General features: G+C 39.2%; 1 non-coding gene across 1 annotated transcript; it reads right to left on the reverse strand.

Moving 5' to 3' along the window:
* Nucleotides 1-1,319: 1,319 nt before the first annotated feature.
* LOC132305664 (small nucleolar RNA R71) lies at nucleotides 1,320-1,426 on the reverse strand. The gene has a single exon (XR_009481665.1). It is a non-coding gene; the product is annotated as a small nucleolar RNA R71 (small nucleolar RNA).
* Nucleotides 1,427-18,850: the final 17,424 nt, after the last annotated feature.

Genomic DNA, 18,850 nt, shown 5'->3' on the forward strand with positions numbered 1-18,850 from the left:
TCAAACTTGACCTTGGCCACCAAATCACACAATCAATTTGGGACATCATAACGGCAATGTGTTTATCAAGTTTTGGTGCCGTTGCCTGGGATTAGCAACGCCGTATTTGGAATTGATTAGGAATTAGTACTCCTTTCATCCTTGTTTTTACTTTATTTTACTTTGTTTTCTTATTGTGTTTGTTCTAGATTGGCTAGGTACTTGGAGTAAGGAAAGCAAAGCAAATGAACTTCAAAGCAAAGAAGCAAGCTAAGCTAAGCAAAGAGCATAAAAAGCTAAAAAAAATAAAATAATAATAATAAAATAAAAATAAAATAAAATAAAATAAAAATTACAAAAGCAAAGCAAGGCAAAAAGCTTAAAAATATTTTGAAGTTGCTTAAGGACCATTTGTGAGCTATTCTAACTCCTTTTGCTTAGTTAAATCGTCGGCCCGTATGGAGGCATTTCACTTTCATTGTTTATCATCGGCTCACGTGGAAGAATTTTATTTCTTGCATTTGTTTAAAAGCATGGTACATGGGATCAATGTATGTAGGGGCTTGTTGTTGTTGATTGACTTATTGCGGAGGAGAAGTGCTTGTTATTTCTTACTTGTTGAGTTGTTGTTTGTGTTGATTTGCATTGTGCATGGATGGTCCTAGATCTATAAATCCTACTTTTGTCCCACTAAATTTAAATCTTGAATCGATTGTTCATAATCCAAGGTGAAAGGGTAATTCAAGTGAGTCCATTCCATCAATGGATGACCATATTGAGGACTGTGTGGAAGACCTTGGTCACATAGACCAACAAGGCATTCTTCACCCTAATGTGCAACAACAACATGATAATATGCAAGTACCATTGGGCATGCCTAAACCTTTTGTTCCACAACCACAAGGTCAAGTTCTAATTGGAATGCCAAGGCCATTCTTTGTACCACCTCACCTCCCGTTGTTTAAGTAAATCATGGGGCTTATGTAGAGCCACCAATTGCAAATCCTCCCATTGCTTTAAGAGACCATTATGTGCCTAATGAGTATAATGCACCAACATGCATCCAACTTCCTCCATTTAGAGCACATCATTATGAAATCAAGCCACAAACCATTCAAATGCTTCACAAACCATTCCATTTGGATGAATTTCTTGAAGTTTGTTCCACCGTAAAATATACGGACATGCCGGAAGAAGTTTTGAGGTTAAAACTCTTCCCATTCACCTTAAAGGATAAGGCAAAATATTGTTTTAACAATTTGAGACATTTTTCTATAACTTCTTGGGCTGAAATGCAACAAGAATTCTTAAGAAAGTACTATCCCGTGTCTAAAACCAATACAATGAGAACTACAATTCGTGAATTTTCACAAGGGGATGGGGAAATGTTTCATGAGGAATGGGAATGGTTGAATGATTTTCTTGGAAAATGTCCTCATCACGACATTCCTAAGTGGCAATTAGTTTAATATTTCTTTGAAAGTTTATCGGATAACCATAAAGGCATGGTTGATGCCTCAATAGGAGGTTCTTATTTAGATTAGCATGAAGATGATGTGTGGCGCTTATATGAGAGCATGAGTGAAAACTCAATACATCGATCTTTATCTTCTAAAAATGATAAAATTATAGGTGGAAGGAAGAATGCAAGCTTATATCCAGTTGATAATTCTAATGATATAGTTGCCGAAGTAAAGTCTTTATCTTGAAGGTTTGATCAATTTTTTATCAACCAAAATTCGGCCCAGGAAGTGTCTTCCTCCCTTAATCATAATCATCATCATTCCAATAAATCTTGAATGACTTGTTCTAGTGTGTTGCATTCTACTTCCAATTGTCCTCATAGACATGTGCATAGTGAACACCATGAACAAGTGAATGCTACTTTTGTTAATCAAGGGAATAATCCCTATAGCACTCATTACAATCTCTAGCGGAGGAACCATCCAAATTTCTCTTGGAAAATGCCAAAGAAAAGGCTCAAACCCTCCCCAAAGTGGTTTCCAAAGCAAGTATATTCTGCCCCCTATACAAAGCCAAGGTTCCTAGGGTTATCGTTCATCTTACCAAGCATCAAATGGAAATGATTTTTCAAACTCTCATTTTCCAAATCAATTATCATATTCTCAAGGTAATTCAAGAAGTCCCGCATTTAAAGAGAAAGTTTTATCCATTTTGGGTACTTTGGAGGCAAATACTCAATTGCTTCATTCTCACTTCTAATCCATTGCAAAGCTAGAAACCCAAGTAGGGCAAATAACTAGCACATTAAATGCGAGAAAGAAAGGAAAACTGCCTTTAAATCCTCCACTGAAACAACAATTTGTTATGGAGACCATTTCCCCTTCGGAAGGTCATACACTTGAACATATGAATGCGGTGACCACTTTGAGAAGTGGAAAGGTTATTGATAACCAAGATGGTGTTTCCAATGAAGAGAGTGAACTGGTGCAACCTAGTATTGACACCGGTCCCATTTCACATCCCACTCCTCCTTCATTAAGTAAAAGACCCCATTATTGAAAATGTTTCAAGGAATGTTTTTGAAAAATCTTTTAAGCCAAAGGCTCCATTTTCGGATGCTTCAAAAGCATCCATAACTTTTGAAAAGCAACAAAGCAAAGCTAAGGAAATCATTGATGGGTTTAGGCAAGTAAAAATCAATCTTCCTCTCTTGGATATAATTCGACAAATTCTGGCTTATGCCAAATTTTTGAAAAATCTTTACACTCTTAAAAGGAAGAACAAAAGACAAGCACCAAGAAAAGTTGTTCTTACCGAGCAAGTGAGCTCTACCTTACAACACAACACCCTCATAAAATTCAAAGACCCCAGTTCACCCACTACTTCATGCACTATAAGTGACCATGTTATCAATCGGGCTCTTTTGGATTTAAAAGTGAGTGTGAATCTTCTCCCCTATTCGGTTTATGTTCAATTGGGCGTAGGTGATTTGAAACCGACGTCGGTAGTTTTACAACTAGCCGACTAAACAATTAAGAAGCCTCGGGGTATTATAGAGGATGTTTTGATTAAAATTGACAAGTTCTTCTTCCCGGTTGATTTCGTTGTCATCGACACGGAACTGATCCCAAATCTTAAGAGCCAAATTCCCATTATCCTTGGCCGTCCTTTCTTGGCTACCACTGATGCCAACATTAATTGTAGGACGAGGATACTGAAGATCTCTTTTGGCCACATGAAAGTGAAGTTAAACATTTTTAATCCAACCCCCAATTCTATGGATAAATATGAAGATATATGTGTTGTGGAAAAATGTTTTGCAAATGAATTTGAAAAGAATGAGTCTTTAATTGGTGTTGAAACATCAAATGGTTTGCCTTCAAAAGAGATTTCAAAAGATATTGTTTTAAAGTCTAGTGTTGAATGGGAATGGAAGCCCAAAAGTTTTGATAATCAAGAGCCATTGAAAGCACTTGAACCAAATCCAACAATATCCTTAGGGAGTGGTTTGTTGGGTGGGGTTCAAAGTTCCATTCACCCCGTTGAGAAGGGGATGTCTAACAAGATCTTTGATCCGGGCTAAAAGAGCCCAACGTCTTGCTAGAGACGTTAAAGACTAATGCTTCATAGGGTTTTCCAACCCTATTCCTCCCTCATTTCTTGTTTTCTTACTTTTCTGCATTGTCTAGATATGATTTGAATTGATAAACCCAGTTTCTGAGTAGTTTCTTGCATTTTCTGCATTTCCAGTGTCTTTTCGATCAATCGAAGCCCATTTCGATTGATCGAAGTTCCACTTTAATCGATCGAACCCTGTGAATTTATGGCTTTTCATCTTCCATTTTGATTGATCGACGCTCATCTCAATCGATCAAAATCCATTTGGATCAATCGAAGTAAGTGATCGATCGATCAAAGACCCCTTCGATTGATCAAAATTATGTCTTTTGAACTTCCGAGAAATGCTTTGGCCTTCAACCCTAATTTTTTTTTTTTATATTCTTTTTCTATTTTCTTTTCTTTTCTTTTTCTTTTTCTTTTTCTCTTTGTTTCTTCTCTTTTCTTTTTCTCTCTACCTCTTCCTCTTCCTTCTCTCTTTCCCCGATTCTCAATCACTCTCTCTCACCATAACCCCCCCTCTCTCTCTTTTCTCTTAATCTCTCCTCCCTCTATATCTTTCCGTCACCTCTGGCCAAGACGAACCCAACCCATCTCACCTTCCCTCCTTCCCTCGTCGTCGGTGAGCCTACCCAAGCAAAGCCGCCGTCTCCATAGCTTCCGGCGAGAGCTTTGGCCAAGGGCCAAGTTCATTCTCTCTCGCCTCACTCTATTCTCTATATTGAATAGGTCATTTTGGCCGATCTAGGCCAAGGAGAGACCGTTTCAAACTCCAGCGATTTTCTAAAATTTTCGACAAACCTCCGGCGAGGTTCCAGTAACCACTTTCGGCCAAGGTTAGGCCAGAATTCCCGGTTTCATCTCCAATCTCTCTATTTCCTCTACTTATTCCAAACTGAGTATGTATGAATTCATTTTTTTTTTTTTTTTAGTTTTATTTTATTCTTTTTTGCATTTTATTTATTATTATTTTTTGTTGTTCATATTATATGTTTGTATATAATTTTTGCCTTAAATGAAAATGAAAATGAAAATGGAATTTAAAAAAAAAAAAATTGCAAAATTAAAACACAAAAAAATTGAAAAATCATAAATAAATAAATAATGAAAAATTATTAAAAAATGAACCATTGGACTGTGAATGGGCTGTGATTTTGTTGAATGGAGGATGGGAAACACATTGTTGAATGGTGGAGTTTTGTTGTAGTTTAGAAGGAGAACGGACAATTATTAAATATGGATTCGTGATGGGCGGTGTCCCTTTTGATGTGTTGGATATATTTTTTATGCGATTTGAACCTTGTGTTGTGTTGGGAATTGATTGATTTGATTGAATATATATATATATATATATATATATATATATATATATACTGTAATTACGCCTTGTGTGTTAGCATATTTTACATGTCTCACTTAGTTTCTATGCATGTGGTATGAATTGAGAGTTTGAGCCATGATTTTGATCTTTTGAGGACCATGATACTTAGAATTTAAAAATTGCTTGACTTGAGAGTCTAATACTCCTTGTATGCCTTGCGGATGCCATTTAGGAGTAAATTTTTCAAAAGATTGATATCTTGCTTGCAATTATGGTCCACATCATCTTGATTTTGTCATTGTTTTGAAATTCACTCTAGGATACTACACTAGCACAGGTGCACACTAGCATTCATTTATGGGGTACATGCATTGTTGATTATTGATTTGGTTATATCTCAATTGAGCTAGTAGTGCTTTGAAAGCTTTCATTCTTAACAAAGGTGGATAACAAAACTTTTTCACTAAGTAGCTGGGATTCTAACCTCATCAAGCACTGAATTTCTCACGCTGAAAGTGGAGAGCCCAAACTCTAGGATAATAATTGAAAAAAAAAATGCAAATTCGCAAAAGAAAATAAAAGTGAAGAGTTCTTACCAAAAGTGAGGAGTAGGAAATGATTAGATGGAGGTTATTTTGATTTATAGCCTAGTTGATTTGAGCTTGTAAGTCCTTAGGGGTGTTTTTACACTTAGTGCCCTAAACCCGTCCGATTTGGGAGTCATCGACCTAACGCTCGCCTCATGAATCTCTAGAAAGCTTAAGAGATCAACACATTGCACTATGCTTCCATCTTTGATCATATAAAAAAATAAAAAAATCGAGTGAAAAGAATAAGTGTACCTAGATGAATAAAGCTTTAATAAAAGGTTCACTCTTTGTCTTAATGATTGGTACTAGATTTGTGTTCTAACTTGAGACCGGATGCGATCATTTCTTTAGTTGGCTAAGATAGCAACATATTTGATGTTGATTCACTTAAAAAGGATTCTAGAGTTGTTTTGATTTGCATGATCATTCTCTTTATGTGTTAAGGACCATACTTGCTTGCTTGGTGTTGAAATTTTAGAGAGTTACTTAGATATGGTTGAAAAATTGCATACTTGAGGTAGTTTTCTCCCAATGCTTGTCTTGTATGTTGGTGCCTTTTTAGGGAGAAAGAGCTTAATGTTTGTGAGTATCATTTCTGAAAACCCTCACGAGACTTCACTCATCCACTAGGGGTAACCTAGGGGTTTAAAAGGCTTGTTGCATATGCTAAATGCAATTGTGTTCCCAATGAAAGTGGCGTTATCCTTTCATTGCTTTCTAGTTCATAGTTGTATAGTTGTTTATTTCTTTCTTTTCTTTGTAGTTCATTGATAGGGACTAGCAATGCCTAAGTTTGGAGGTGTGATAAGTGCTCAAATATGATGTATTTCAGCACCTAAGATAGGGTATTTTAGTCTATTCATCTATCTTACTTTCCCATTTTAGTTTTAATTTGTGTTTTTGTCTATTTCAGGTCAATAAGGTTCGAACAGGCTAAAAAGAGCCTTTTAGCCCCTTTTTGAAATTAAGAAGAAAATTCAGAAAAAGTCAGAAAAACTACACTGTTCAAGGTTCAATCAATTGAAGGAATCCTGGATCAATTAAAGACATCTACAATCGATCGAGAATCAGGTGGTGCCATCTCAATGGATCAAGTTGCCAGCTGTCAAAATATCTTGGCCACATCAGCTTCGATCGATCAAAGTAAGTGCTTAATCGATCAAAGCCATGTTCGATCGATCAAAGCCCTTGCTGACAGTAAGCTGTCTAATTCCCAGCACACCCGAACTCCACTAACTTTTGTAGTTGCGAGTTTGCAACTGTGATACTCCTCAGATCCAAGACACGGGTTGATCAGGCCCAGACCCAAACCCGAGGGAAATATCAAACAATTAATACTTTAATGAACACAGAATACAAGATGAAATAATAAGAAGTAATTAAAAAATAGCTGAAAAGAACTCTAGTTGAAAATCCTCAAAATAATGTTATAAAAATCCAAACTCCAAAACCTCCAACCAATTAACAACTCGGGAATCCATCTAGTGGACCCCTAATAAAAATCCCAACTGTAAATGAAATAACTGAGATAAGATCCAAAGCTAATAAGTAAGCAATCCTACGTAGTTAGTGGAATAGAAGTTTGTATTTGCTCTGCACGACCAAGCTCTAACCCTGGAACTGACGAGCAGCAGAAAAATAAAAGAGTGGGTCAGGCCCACATGCAAGTCCTAATCTACTACGATCCAAATAGGAATCCGATACGTAGATACATCTTAGATAGACTCAACAATATCTAGAGTAGTCCATATATGTATATATTACACACTATAGGATGCTCACTAGTCCAATAGGTCTGTCTCATCCTGAGTAGAGATACCATGCAAATCGCACATTATGTGGTCATGTGTACCTAGACCTACCAGGGAATAGCAACTATTATCCAGCTATCCATCCTAGACGATATACGCACCCTAACCATAGTCATGAGACTCAAGCACATACCACAACATCATAACATAAATATATAAAGTCCGTGTCCTTCTATTACAGAATATCCTCCATCTGATATAGTGGCGTGATATCTGTATAACAATTTATCCCAGAAATCCAATTATGTCATTCAGTTGTTTACTGACCTGACACTAATAGAAGTCAGACTTAAACTTTTATTGTTAATCTGAACCTCAATCCAGATTAGGTAGGCTAAGTATCTGAACTAGTCCATACCTAGTATGCCACCATTCCATACCGGTGCATACTATCCTCCATTTCCCACAGTTGATAAAACAGTTAAATAGTTATCATCCGCATTCCAAAATAAGCACAAATACAATTTAATATGTGTAAAACTGAATCATGCATCCAATAACAGATTTAGAAAACAAATCCCAGTCCTTTAACTTGACAGAATCTAACTATGAAATTTCCTCCTCCACACAGTGTCTTAACAGATGAGATTTATAATAGATTTAATTGTCAGTTAATCCCAACTAAGCATACATGTAATTAAATAATAGCATGCTTATAACAGAGCTGCAAACATGATTTAAATACCTAGGAATATGCAGAGAAATCAAATTTGCAAATCAGTCTGCAATACAAGTCAGTTGCACAATTATCCACATATAGACCCTTTTTCAAACTTATGTTAATTTTATCCTCAATTCCTGAATGTAAGCATGCTTCTCAGTTATTTTATAAGTCTTACACAATATATTAAGTCACTTAAAAGCCTTTAAACAGTTTTAGAACCCTCAGTCTCAGCCAAACAGACCACTAGAACTCAATATATGCTATATTAAGAGAAAGAGAAGGCTCTGAATTTCATAGAGCCTTCTCCAAACAAGGAGAGCCGGCTCCCCTTCCTTGGGAGCTGGCTCTAGATAGGTAAGAGCCAGATTTCACCCCTAGAGAGCCGGCTCTTGTGTTTTGGGAGCAGGCTCCCTCCATTTTTGGAGCCTGCTCTCACCTCTAAGAGTCGTGGCTGCGTCTGCGTGTGTCTCCTCTGACTCCGGTGGTTTCTAATCTTTAAATTTAGTTTTTTTACATGTTTTTAGGTCCCATCCTCATCCTAGATTGATCATAAAGCAAATTTATACATCTATGAATTGAATTAAAAACTGAACTTGTAAAAAACTGAGAAACAGATTATAATCCAATGATGCTAGAAACTGATTTAACATGTTTAAACAATGTAATTCAAACTTAGTTTAATTCCTGGAGTCTAACTAAACATGCACAGAACACAAATTCCTGGGAAAGAGAAGAACAGAACTTGCCTTTGAGTTTCAGATTTGAAACTCTAATTCCACAATTTCTGTATGATACGTTTGTGTCCTAAACTGCAAGTCTGCTCCTCTAGTGCTTTGGTTCAACCTAGAAACACCTCCTCCAATTATCCTTGAACCTTTCTGGTAACCTTTCTAGTTTTCGCTCTTTGTTTCTTTCTGCCTCTCACTCTGGGAATAAGGTTTGTTTCAACCCTAGGCAGAACGTATACGTATATATATATAGACCTATAACCCTCAACCCTAATTCTAATTGTAATCTAAGAATGAAACGGATACCATAATTAATTTAATACTAAGTCAGCGACACCCTGAAACCTTAAACCCTAAGTCACGATACACAACGTAAATACAAAGTTATCAATTTAACTAATTAATAAAAAAAAAGTTATATTATTAATAATTTAGCAAATAATAGCAGTAATAAAACAAATAAAAATCTAACTAATTAATTCATGAAACCAATTAAACAATCACAGAAAATAAACAATTAACACAATTAAATAAGCATTAAATAATTAACCAATTACGCAAATAATCACAAAACAAAGCAAATAAATAAAATAACAAATAAAAATGCAATAAAAGAAAAATGAAAATACCGAGACTATCCTTTTAAAATTAGGGGTATTACATTCTTCCCCCATAACAAAAGGAATTCCGTCCTTGGAATTCGCTCTTACCTTCTTCCAATATTTCAGGAAACTGTGAGCGCATTACATCCTCCCGTTCCCAAGTGGACTCAACCTCATTGTGATGACTCCACTGAACATGTACCAAAGGAATAACCTTATTACGAAGGATTTGATCTTGACGGTCGACAATCCGACATGGTGGCTCCAAATAAGTTGCATCCGGCTGCAACTCAATCTCCCCAACATCTATATGCTGATACCGATCCTCATCTCGCAGAAATTTCCGCAACATGGAAACATGGAATACGTTGTATATGCAGTCCAAAGTATCCAGAAGTGCCAATAGATAAGCGACAGCTCCAACGCGATCCATAACCATGAATGGACCGATAAATCGCAGAGATAACTTCCCTTTCTTCCCAAAGCGCATTACCCTTTTCATAGGAGATACTTTGAGAAGAACCTAATCGCCAACCCGAAACTCCAAAGCATGTGTGCGACGATCCGCATAGTGGCAAATAATCCTTAAGCAGCAAATAATCCTCCTAGTGGCCCTTAAAATCAAGAACACACGATCGAAGCATATCCTCCATGATCTGATTAACCCTCTTAGTCTGGCCATCTGTTTGAGGATGATAAGCAGTACTAAGGTGCAACTCTGTACCCAAAGCCTGCTGAAAACTCTTCCAAAATCCTGAAACAAAGCTCGAATCTCTGTCCGATATAATAGACAATGGAATGCCATGTAACTTCACAATCTCTGAAATATAAAGCCTCGCCAACTGCTCCGAAGTGAAGTCAGTGCAAATAGGCAAGAAATGAGCTAATTTCGTCAGTCTGTCCATGATAACCCAAATGGAATTGTGATCCTTGAAGGAATTTGGCAACCCTTCCATAAAATCCATAGAAATACTCTCCCATTTCCACTCCGGTATCGGTAGTGGCTGTAGAGCTCCTAGCGGCCTCTGATAATCAATCTTGACCATCTGACAAGTACTACATCATGAGATAAAAAGAGTAATGTCCCTTTTCATACCTGCCCACCAAAACTGCCGCTTCATATCCTGATACATCTTGTCGCCTCCCGGATGAACAAAAAACTGAGAGTGGTGAGTCTCAGTTATCACATCCTTCCTCAAATCATCAGCAGAAGGTACCACTAACCGTCCCTTGTACCTCAAACCTCCATCAACCCTAACATAGTAGAATGGAACCTCTCTGGAAGCTATCTCTGTAACCTTGTCAATGCATTGTTGATTCGCAAGTTGTGCCTTTAAAACCTTGTGAATAATAGAAGGTGTAACTACCATACAAGCCATGAAAGCATCCGACAACTCATCCACTGTCCTCAAAGCATTCCACTCCATAGCGAACAGAGCAAAAAGACTACCAACAGGTCAGCGACTAAGTGCACCTGCCACCACATTCGTGTAATGACCCGGTCATTTTCTTCCTTTTCCCTTTTTCCTCAAATTTTGTGGATAAATTTTTTCCGTTGTCTTTTCTTTTCTGTGGATGGTTTTTCATTGCTTAGTGTCATCTCGAGTGCTCAGAATTGGTTTCTGAGACTCTTTCATGTGAATTGATAACTTCCTTTGAGGACCGAGTCATTTTCGCATTTTTCGTTTTTGGACACTATGCGCTATTTCGTCTTTTTCCTATTCTGTCATTTTCCCTATTTCGTCTTATCTCCGTTTGTCAGTTTTTGGCACAACCTCACTTCTTATGCTCGGAGTTAGTTTTTGACTTCATGTATCCTTATCGTGAGTGGTTTCTACGAAATACGTATCTTTACTTTTGCAAGAAAGTACTCTAGTTGCTACCGGTGCCCATAGGGGCATGGATGCATAAATCTTTGGAATTAATTTCATTTCTTGGGTGTTTTTCATAAATATCTTTTGAAGATTTTTATTTCAAGAGCATCTAAGAAAATATCTTTTGGAAGATATTTTCATTCTGGGACAGTTTCGTAGTTAACCCTTTTTGTAGGGGCCATTGTGCAATTAACGAAATTTATTGCAAAATGTCTCGTCTGGAGCCTAAATCCTCATACGGGATTCATTTTCACTTTTTTTTGACTTGTAAATTCATAGAATTCCGTTCTGGTCATTTTTCTCTAGTTTTAGAGTTTTTGGACCCGGTTGCCGCCGAACTTGTTCGGGGCATTACTTTCTGCTCGGGACTCAGTTTTTGACGCCGTTTCTTCTGTTGTTCATATTTTCTTATTTTGAATCTTTTTTGTTCACCGAGTTTTACCGTTTTAGTGCGTTTGCTCAAAATCCACTTTTTCAGACCCGGCAGGGCCCTTTCGGGGCACTTTTTGTGATTTACTATAAATAGGTGTCTTAAAGAAGAAAAATCAGATTTTCTTCTCCTTCCTCCTCTCCTTGCATGACCAAAGGCAGAAATGGATCCCCATGGAGCTGCCATCTTCTCTCTCCTCCTTTAACCTATTTTTCCTAAGTGAAAATCCTTCGGCCTTTGCATTTGTTGCTCGCCTCGTCGTGCTCTACCATTACCCCTTATTAGAAACCATTTCTGACCAAATTTTGAGTTTGGGATTTAGGCCAAGTTTGGATTTTCATGGGGCTTCTTGGAGATTCATATAGATCGTGTTGTCCCCGACAAAACCTAGGAGTTTCGTCAGATTCGGAGCCGTTTCGTTTTGATGGCTTTTGAGATTTTCATCTCAAATTGAGGTAGGAGGTGTCTTAGGATTATATTTGTGTTGTATTGATGATTATATATGCTTATACAACTTGTATGCATGTTTTGTATAAATCTTGGAATTTAAATTTAATTAATTTCTTTGTAAAGGATTTAATGCTCAAGGATATGTATGACTTGGAATTGAATTGTAACATGCTAAAAAATTATGCTTGGATATGTTGGTTAACATATATTAAATTTGGCTCATTTGATTAAGAATTACAACTTTTATTTAATATTTATCTTTAGTGAAAGTTTAATTCACATGGTTATATCAAGCATGAAATCAAGTTGTAATGTAGTATTTAAATAGGCCTTGGCATGTTCTCTAACATAGATTAAATTGAGGGCATTTGGAATTGTTTAAAAATCTAGAGGAAATTAATTAATTAGCTTGATTAATTTGGTTTTAAGTGCTTTAATCACTTAAATTGTCATTTGATGTTAGATATGTGATGACCATGACATGTCCTTTAATATATATTAAATTAAGGTTATTTGGGATTAACTTGGAATTTAGAGAATTTAACTATTTATGTCTAATTAAATTCTATTTTATTACTCCATGGATTTAATTGCATTTTGGAAGTTATTTTTATATTTAAATCATGGATTTGGATTTGGTGTATGTTCACTTGATTACTTTTGAGTATTGGATAACATAGTTGTTACTTTTATATTCATGAGAATATGTTTTTCCTTATTGAATATATTGTTGCTATGTGTAAGGAATTACACACTTTGTATTTGACATCTTTCATGCCATAGTAGTTGTAGACTTTGAGCATGTATTGTATATGTTTCCAAACTTTGGGTTGTGCTTAGTAAATGGTTGATATCTTGTATGTACATAGTGATATATATACGTTGTTGCACAATTTGTTGATTTTGGAAACTTGGGGTTGTCGTTGTTGGCTACGGCTAGGAATTGCTAGCTGTGGTGTACGCCTTGGATAAATTTCGCTCTTATCTTCTTGGCTCCAAGGTCATTGTCTTTTCAGATCATGCCGCTCTTAGGCATTTGTTAGCGAAAAAAGAGACAAAACCCCGTTTAATTCGATGGATCCTCTTACTTCAAGAGTTTGACATTGACATCCGGGACAAAAAAGGGACCGACAATGTTGTCACCGATCATCTCTCTCGCTTACTTATTGAGAAATCTTCAGAATTCGCAGCCATCCATGATTCCTTTCCAGATGAGCAACTTCTTCAAGTTTCACATTCTACTCTTCCATGGTTTGTGGATATTGTCAATTATCTTGCGGCTGGAAAAATTCCAGCCCATTGGTCCAAACAAGAGAGGGACCGGTTTTTCTCCCAAGTCAAGCATTTCTTTTGGGAAGATCCGGAACTATTCAAGTATTGCCCGGACCAAATCATCCGGCGATGTATTCCTGAAACCGAGGCCACAAGCATTTTAAATTTTTGCCATACTCTTGCTTGTGGAGGCCATTTCAGTGCCAAAAAGACCGCTAACAAAGTCCTTCAAAGCGGATTCTTTTGGCCTACCTTGTTCCGGGATGCCTACAATTTTTGCAAATCGTGTGAACGATGTCAAAAACTTGGATCCATGTCCCGAAGAGACATGATGCCCCTCACCAACATTTTAATTGTTGAAATTTTTGATGTGTGGGGGATTGACTTCATGGGACCATTTCCATCTTCTTATGGCTATGAGTACATCCTTGTAGCGGTGGATTATGTGTCTAAATGGGTTGAAGCCGCGGCTACCAAAACCGATGATCATAAAGTCGTGATCCATTTCATTCAGTCTCACATCTTTAGTCGTTTTGGTACGCCCCGAGCAATCATTAGTGATGGCGGATCTCATTTCCGAAATCGTTATCTAAAATCCGTCCTTGCTAGGTATTCCGTCATTCATAAGGTTGCTACACCTTACCACCCTCAAACGAGTGGTCAAGTAGAGATTTCTAACCGGGAGATTAAGCACATTTTAGAAAAAACGGTTAGACCGGACCGCAAAGATTGGTCATTAAGGCTAAACGATGCGCTTTGGGCTTACCGGACAGCTTATAAGACACCCATTGGCATGTCACCATATCGACTTGTCTTTGGCAAAGCATGTCATCTCCCGGTAGAATTAGAGCACCGTGCTTATTGGGCAATAAAAAGGTTCAATTTTGATCTCAAACAAGTCGGCTCTAATCGTGCGTTGCAATTAAATGAACTTGAGGAATTGCGTAATGACGCGTATGAAAGCGCAAAAATTTACAAGGCAAAGACTAAAGCTTTTCATGACAAACACATCGTCAAAAAGTCTTTTGCCCTGGGACAAAAGGTCTGGCTTTTCAATTCCCGCTTGAAACTCTTTCCCGGTAAACTCCGGTCAAGATGGGATGGTCCATACATTGTCACTACCGTCTTTCCTCATGGAGCAATCGAACTTCATGATCCTGCAAGTGGATCACTCTTCAAGGTAAATGGCCAAAGGCTTAAGCCCTGTATTGACGGCACAATTCTAACCCGAAAAGTTGAGGAAGTCCTCTTGACGGATCTAATTTATGAGGATTAGTGCCTGCTCTAGCTTTGTCTAGCTATCGACATTAAATTTAGCAACTCAAGGGAAGAAATTCTTTCAATTTCCAAGCTTCCTTTTCTTTGAAATTGTTCGTGCCTTGCAAATTTTCCGGGAAACGGTGTAGAATTGCCAAAATTTAACTTTCTCTGGAATTATCTTGACGTGTGTTCCCCATTTTTTTAGACTGGCTTCTTAGACCTTCTCAACTCTTGTTTTCATTCCCGGAAGTTTCCGGCTCTATCAAGCAATTTTCTCGGACTCCCGACTTGGCACTCACATGCATAGCCTCTCATCTTCAATGCATTGTTGAAATGTTCTTAAACTCATCCATGCATTGTGGGAAGTGCAAAGTTTGAATTTTTTTTTCTTCCAATTTGATCAATGCAGTAGCAAGATGTTGCAAAGTCTGACAAATTATCCATCCATGCATTGAATTGGAATAATGTGCCAAGTTTCAAATTTTCCATGCATGGCTTGAATTTAGGACTGACATGCAAATTTTCAAAAATTCTCTATGCTTGAAATATTCATTTTTGAGAATTCCATCCATTTTGCATCATATTGCAATGCTTTAAGCTTCAAATTTTTTTTTTGAAAAATTTCGTCCATTTTGCATCATGTTGCAATGTATCACGGCTTAGAAAGTTTTCCATTGGCTTTTATAAAAATAAAAAATAAAAAATAAAAAATAAAAAATAATAATAATAATAATAATAATAATAATAATAATAATAATAATAATAATAATAAAATAAATAATTAAATAAATAAATAATCATTAATCAACTCTTTCTATATATACATATGTTTTTCATCATCATAATCATAATATGATGCATAGTTTATTCATGCATGCAAAGGACCTTGCATTGTATTAAGTTCAGGTTCAAGATCTTGCATTGCATGAAATGGTCAAAAAATGTTAGAGTTCAGGTTCACATGTTGCATTAAGGCATCATTGCATTGCATTCATGCATTGTTTTAATCCTCATGCAAGCTTTGAGTGCTCCAGTTTTCCTCCCAAGCTTCATTCATCCGAACTCCTCCTCCCCAACACTCAAGCCACTGCTTGCAACAGCTTGATCGATCTTAAACTACCCTCAGAAAGTTTGCACTCAAATGCACTCATCAGTTGAGCACCCTGTCCAGGCTTCGAGCACTCGAAGTTCAACTTCGAGTGCTCGAACTTCTCTAAAACAAAGACCCCAACTCTCTGCCTTACTTTCGAGCAATCCCAACCCCATTCCGAGTGCCTCAGCTTCTTAACCCACCTCACTGCCCAAATTTCGAGCACTCGAAGACCAAGCTTCGAGTGCTCGACCTCCATCAACAAACCCACCACCCCATCCCATGCAGCCCAACTTCCACAACCCACCAACCTCAAACCTCCAGCATCCAGCTCCATGCCCTGCATTCAAGCCCATGCATGCATGCTCCTCAACCAGCCACCTCTCCACACTCCACCATCCACCCTCCAACCACAAACCCACCACCCCACAACCATGCAAACAACTCCCCACACCAACCCACCTTCCCATGCACACCCACGCAGCCCTCCCAACTCACCACCTCCCCCACCTCACACACCACACAAAACACACCCACACACCATGCAGCCTTGTCTGCATCCAAAGCCACCACCTTCCTTCCTCCACACTTAACCACCCCAGCATGCAACCCATGCATGCTCCATCACCTCACACCATCATCCAACCATCCACACCACCCTCGAACTTCCCCACCCAAGGCATCCTTGCATGCATGCAAGATCCATGCCTGCATGCATGCAAACCACTCTTAACTCTCGCCCTTCCAACTCTCGATTATCCCCAACCGCGCCACCTCACCTCTCACCACCATGGAGGTGCATGCGTGCATGCATACAAGCCCCATGCATGCATGCACCACCTTTCTTCCTCCCACATCCAACCCTCATACCCACTTCCACCCTCCCTTGCTCGAACCCCCTCTCAACCCCAGCCCACACCAACTACAAAACCAACACACCAACCCACACCCAACCCTCTCTGCCAAATTTTTGAGCACTCGAACCCAAGCTTCGAGTGCTCGTAACTGCTTGAGTCCTCTCACCCCTCGGCTCCCAACTCTCTGCCCCATTCTAGAGCACTCGAAGTCCAACTTCGAGTGCTCGAACCAAGCCCCCCTCTTTTAAACACCACCTCTCGCCCCAACCACAAACCAATCCCCACCCCACCACCTTCCCCCTCTCGGCTGCAAGCCAAACCAAGCCCCCACTCTCCTTCCCCACCTCTTCCACCACCCTCGGCCACAAACCCCACACCACCTTAACCCACCCTCACCACCACCCCACCCACCTAGGATAGAGTCCTTCTTGCTCTCGGCTACACTCTCCCTCAAGGTATGCCTCTGCTACCTTTTCTTTTCACTTTCTTAGTTAAGTTGTTGTGATCATATTGAGGAGTATGGGAAATACTTTTAAAGAGGTTTTGTGGTGCTGTTGATGTTGCTCTATGCTAGAGCCTTGTTGTGTACAAAAATTTTTGGGTTTCCTCCTCCACCCTACTCATTTTCACCTTCTCCTTTTTGTGGTGCACGCCAGGTGTTCGCTGAAATTCCTTAACCAAGTCCACCTCTCTAAATGTCTCGTGCCGGTCCTTCTCGCCCTCCTAGAACCTCTCCGGGTGCCCGTGCTGTCACTCGTGAGCAACCACGTGATCTTTGGGATCGCAAACAACTCAACTACGAACTCTCATTTCCGCTCACGGATGCCTTTGACATTCTACCCACAACTTCGTGGGCTGTAGCCGAATTGACTAACCGGCGTCTGCAACACATCTGCGCACCCCTTGCCAGGGTTGCCTACCCCCGTGTAGTGCGCCTCTTCTACCAGAATCTCCAATGCCCTGAAGAGCCACCCATTTCTCTCACTACATCCATTGATGGCACCACCTATGCTTTCACTATGACTGACATCATTCAGGTGTCTGGTTGCCCCATTGAGTGCCCTGATGACATTGTCAATCGTGAAAATCTCCCTTTATATGAGGAGCCGGATACATTAACTGTGGAGCAGATTGCCGCTGCCATTTGCACTCTTGACGATCCTATTAGGCCCCGGTCTTTTATCCACAAAACCAATCTTCCGGAACGCCTATGGTTCATTGACACTGTCTTCAAGCACAATGTCTGCCCTTTGGTGCATAGCACCGAGCGTCGGGGCCTCCTTTTGCAAGCCTTATATGCCATGGACCAAGGCCAATGGTTCTCCATCCCAGAGCTCATTTGGACCACATTTATGAAGTTTTGGCATGATGCTCATAATACACGGGTTCCGCGAGTTGAAAATCGGAAATTGCCTTTGCCGTTTTTCATCACTCGGCTCCTTCAGCACAAGGGTTTTGTTGTTCCTCCCCATGAACCAAAAGGCGAAAAGATTAAAATTTTTACCCAGCGCCGGTGGATCAATGTTCTTAGCCATTCTAGTACCCCTCAGCCTCCTGCTCCCCTGTTCATCCACGCTCCTCCTCCTCCTCCTTCTGAGGATGCTTCCACTGCAACAGCCGCTGCAAGGGTAGAGCCTCCGGTCGACTCAACCAGGACCAGGCTTTCATCCGGGCTAGCATTGCCGGTATTCATGAGCGACTGGATCGTTTTGAGAATTCTTTGTCCGCGTGCACTCAAACTCTGTGTGAGGCTTCTTCACGTGCCGAAGAAGATCGTCGTCTTGCTGCTGCAGACCATCGTGTCGAAGCTGAGGAACGTCATTTGGCTTCCGCTGAACGGCGTAAGACTCAATCTCTCCTCCATTCCATCCTCGCCCGTTTACCCTATGGACCATAGCTTGTTGCGAGTGTGGACCTTATCTTTTTGTTTCATATGTAACTATTTCTCTTGTATCTTTTATTTTCCTTTTGAACTGTAAGAATTTGCTATGTATAGGTTGCTCTAGTCGACATGATCCCTGTACAGCTCTTTTTGTATTCCTGTAAACTCTTTTTGCAATGCAAATTCTTTCTGTTCTGTTAAAACTTTCGGTACATTCTTTTTCTGTATTTATGCTTGTGCTATTAATACTGTTTGTGGTTGTTTCTTGTTGTTCTTCGTGATGCTCTCCAGGTTGCGCAGTCCAATTCAAGTTTGGGGGTTTTTGTATCAAAATGCCGTTTCCTCCCCCTGGGTATTGTTGTTCCTTTTTATACTCTTTGTCATTTTTGTCTCTAACTTGCATCCATGTCCCACATTGAGGACACTGTGTAGTTTAAGTTTGGGGGTGCATCAAAGCA

This window comes from Cornus florida, unplaced genomic scaffold, assembly GCF_030987335.1.
Source record: "Cornus florida cultivar Cherokee Brave unplaced genomic scaffold, ASM3098733v1 CherokeeBrave_3.0.0_Hap2_Chr04, whole genome shotgun sequence".
Lineage (NCBI taxonomy): Eukaryota > Viridiplantae > Streptophyta > Magnoliopsida > Cornales > Cornaceae > Cornus > Cornus florida.